At 36.9% G+C, this 4,387-nt stretch overlaps 1 long non-coding RNA gene across 1 annotated transcript; it reads right to left on the minus strand.

Annotated features, from left to right (window-relative positions):
- Nucleotides 1-719: 719 nt before the first annotated feature.
- On the minus strand, nt 720-3,930 carry LOC147334658 (uncharacterized). Its single transcript, XR_015128594.1, has 5 exons — nt 3,833-3,930; nt 3,183-3,234; nt 2,352-2,499; nt 1,918-2,085; nt 720-1,806 (listed from the first exon to the last, which is right to left on the minus strand). It is a non-coding gene; the product is annotated as an uncharacterized LOC147334658 (long non-coding RNA).
- Between the last annotated feature and the right edge of the window lie 457 nt (nt 3,931-4,387).

The following is a 4,387-nucleotide window of genomic DNA, read 5'->3' on the forward strand; positions in this document are numbered from 1 at the left end:
CTTCACTTCTTTATCTCAAGTTCTGATCAGTTTCCTGTTTCACTGGAATGACACTGCTTTAGACTGTGGTGTCCTGTTACAGTACAAAATGTTATCAAATGTTAAATGGGATCAGCTTCCATGGTTCCCATTTTTCCTGAAGTTAAGCTTTTTAGGACACTCGTCTCTGTCAGTGCGCCCCAGGGTGGCTGTGGCTACAATGTAGCTGCCATCACCAGTGTGTGAATGTGTGTGTGAATGGGTGGATGACTGGATGTGTAAAGCGCTTTGGGGTCCTTAGGGACTAGTAAGGCGCTACACAAATACAGGCCATTTACTATAATTGTTGCTGTGGCAATACACCTTACAAGTAATGTTAGCATAACAATACGTGAATAATGACAATGCTGACATGCTGAGGTTTTATGTTATATGGCTAGTATGTTGGTTCAGTACACTGTAAAAAAAAAAAAAAAAAAACACTGTAGATTTTACGGTAAAACGCTGGCAGCTGTGGTTGCCAGAAATCTACCGTAAAATTACGGGTGAAACATTTTCTTCTTTAACGGTAACAACGTATTGTTATTGTTGATTTTACGGTTAAAAACAGTGCTAGGGTCAATATTTTACCGTAGAAGAAAATGTTTTAACTTGAAGAAAAAATGTTTTTCCCTAGAATTAACATGAAAATAACATATAAAATAAAGTTTGTGCCAGAAAACACAACATTTTTTCCCTGTAAAATTAACTATCAAAAAATAATAAAATACAATTTTATTCTGTAACCGTTTTTAGACTAGAGTGCTCTTAAGTGTTCTACTCTGTAAGCTTAATACACAAACCATGATTTTATTCAAATTACTAAATGTAACACAAAAATGTCCACCTTAAATTTCCAAAAAAGTATTTTATTTAACATCTTTGATGTTTTGAACATCAAACATTTACATTTGTACTCAACAAATCACAAATAGTTACTAGTTATCTCCATGACAGTAACAGTGAGGAATCACAGAATTCTTACAAGTTCTGTTCAAACTGTGCAAAACCAGTGCTGTAAGTTGAGCACACATTATACTTCACATTACCTTTAGCAGACAATTCAGACACCTTTAAGTGTTTTGGTGCTGTTCTCACTACATAAATGTCAGTACACGTAGAATCTTGACTTTTCAAATTATCCAAATACAAATATAGAGAATTAAACATTTTTTCTATAATTGAAAGAAAATCTGAATTGAAGAAATTACAGGAACAGGTTTACACCCGCATATTTTGCACACAGAACTGAGCAGTAAACCTGAAAATGTACATCTTAAAACTGCATCAGGTAACAAACAAAAACTTTACACTTGTTTTGAGAACTTCAACTGCAAATTTTTGGATAACTACAAAATGCCAGCAATGTACATGCAGCATACTTTTACACTATTGGAATACAAATATCTTTAAAACTGGGAAAATTAAAATCCAAGAAACAAAATCGCAGGTTTACCACATTTTTATCAGATACATTTTTCAGATATAAAACAGTGAATCAAAAGTAGACCATGTACTTTTACAAATTGTGTCTAGTAAAACTTCACATTGTTAAACTTCCCACTCACAATCAGAAATGTAACAATTGTTTCAAAAACAGAACATCTGTAGAGTATGTAACATAGTATACCTTTATCACTTTGTCTCAAACAAGAGGGGTAGGACTAGATCCACTCATGGTCAGCAATGTCTGAGATGAGAGTGAGGACTCTGGGATTGACTGAGAACACTTTTTTCTTCTTGGATTCAACCTTGGTGCCTCTCTCAGGATTTATGGAAAAGAAACACCTTCATGAAAAAAGGGCGAGAGAGATTGAGGAAATTAACAACCTGAGGTGGGATATCAAATGGCCAAGTTTGAAAAGCACAAAAATAAATCCATAATAAAATAAATTTTACCGTTGAAGGAACTCCAGTGTTGATCGTAGTTCTACAGGGTAGTGTATGTTAAAGCAGTAGTAACTGCCAAACATTAGGCAGATAGCAGAGGTGAGGTTGTGATGCGGTCGTTGACAGTCTTCTTGTCAATGCTCAACATGAATGTCTCAGCAGCGAAGCAGGAGGAACCTGAGAATTAAAACAACAACAACAACAACAACAAATTAAAAACTTTAATAACAACAGCTTTAATGTCAGTCATATATAGAAATACAGAGATACTTGTTACATGGATCATAGGATGAGTTATGTTACTAGTTGAACTTATATGGTTGTGTTATCCAGTGTATTAGTGAGGAAGCAACAGAACATGAAACTAAACAAGCCAAGAGTACAAGAACGTGGCAGTTACAACAGGAAAAAAAAAAAAGTTGAATTTTGCTCTTTCAGCTTACCGCAAACAATGATGAAGGGTGTTAGTGGGATGTTGAGTAGAGAGAAGTACACAGCCAAAACCTTGTGCTTCTTTTTGGCAGAACCAAGTGGGTTCACTACTTCAAATGCATCCTGGTATAGAACCAGCTTGAGTCAATGTGGATTTTCCTGAAAAAATTTGTTTGACACAAACACGTTACCATCACAACAGTCCCTGAGAACATCTGGTCTTGAAACATTATTAGGATTCACTGATATGAGACCTTGCCAAAAACTTGATTCCAGCATACCCTTCAAAATATTTAGCAGAGGAACACAATAGGCAAATCTCTCCATCCTGTTCTCGTCCCTGCCCAAAAACACTTTTCTGGGTTCAACATACTTGAACACATCTTTAAAGCACTGGACTCTTGAATAAGCAGTTCTCAGGGGCCATGTGTGACAAGCTGAGAACAAGTCAGATTGTTTTACTGTGTCACAGATTTTTATGTCTTCATCTGAAACTGACATATCTTTTAGAAGTGGCCTTAGTCTATTCAATGTATACATCTGTCCCAATTCATGTATATTTTGTATTTCTTCAACAATGGTTTGAATGGTAGATGCTGGCAGAAGATGCTGTCCCTGTAGTTTAATGTAAAACATACATACATGTCTGAGATACAGGTCACTGAAATTAGACCCATCCATACCAGGGTCTTCTATATCTGATACACTGGCACCTTCCTGTATGGTGGCACTTGTAGATGGACTCTCTTGAGTATCTTTGTTTAAACCACAAATCACATTTTCCTAACGTTTGTGTTTTCTAGACATATGGGAGGTAAATGTAGATTTTACAGAGAACTCACTTTGGCATCCTCTCACTGGACAAGTTACATGCCGTCCCTCTTCTATGGGTTCCTGTAAGTGAGCAATCAAAGCTTTAGTTCCCTCACATTGGCATTCACAAAGTGAGACAGTGCAATTCAAACCCATTAAGGTAGCATTCTGAGAAACAGTTGCGGTACCAGTGTGGTGGCGGTAGAAGTGAGACTTTAAAGCAGCATATCCAGAAAACACCTGCTTACAACTTACTTCAACACATTTAAAAATACACCGGGGTTCATTACGATGCAGTCTGCAATGCAAAACATAAGCTTTCACGGACTGAACCGATTCTCCACATATGCTGCAAAAATACATAATCAATATGACACAGCTGCGAGGCTAGCTAACTTAAAGCTTCAGCCGGATGTCAAACAAGGCGGGAACATCCAGGCCGCATTTAGACAAAGCATTCAAACATAGCTATACTAATTAGACGGTTTCCATTAATACACCCATCTCCAAAACACGTCTCAAAACGCGCACTGCTGGTTTTGCAAGGCTCTTTTCAGCCTGATGTAGCTAACGCTAATGCTAGAAACGAGCTAAAGCTAACGTAAATTTATCATTTGCGCCTTCACTGCCTGCAACACAATGCTGTCGATAAATAAACCAAGTTGGATTATTTTCTTACCGTAGTAACTGAAGACGAGCTGTGGCAGACGTTAAATTAAAAAAAAATGAGAAACAAGTCCACGAAAATGAAGATAGCGTGCTGCCATAGTCCAAAGCAAAACTTGTGTGGAGCTGTACAGACGTTATCTGCGGTGGAGCCTGATGCAGTGCGCTGATTGGCCCGTTTGAAATCAGGCGCCTTGATGTGAAACTGTGCTCTAAACGTCAGGGGAAAACGCCTAGTTTCGGGAGGAGGTGCTTTTAAAATCTTTTTTCTTCATATGATAATTAACTATGAATAAATAGAACAGACAACAGATTATTGTTTTAACACTTTTGGGATTATAGGAATTCACTCAATAATATAGTATGTCTATCATTAGCTGTAGGTCTCTCAAGTTGTTGTTAGCTTTTACATTTTAAACTCATGGTTTATTGAGTTCAACAGAATGTAGATTTAACAGCTACATCCCATATTCTTTACAAAAACTACATCCAAAAATTGCCCTAATACATTTCTAGTATAAAGATCTTGGGACATATGTACCTGTTATATGAATGTGCTGTATTAAAG

This window comes from Aulonocara sp. 'chitande type north' Nkhata Bay, linkage group LG3 (genome assembly GCF_057382095.1).
Source record: "Aulonocara sp. 'chitande type north' Nkhata Bay isolate Kocher_YH1m ecotype deep benthic linkage group LG3, A_spYH_male_GT1.1, whole genome shotgun sequence".
NCBI lineage: Eukaryota > Metazoa > Chordata > Actinopteri > Cichliformes > Cichlidae > Aulonocara > Aulonocara sp. 'chitande type north' Nkhata Bay.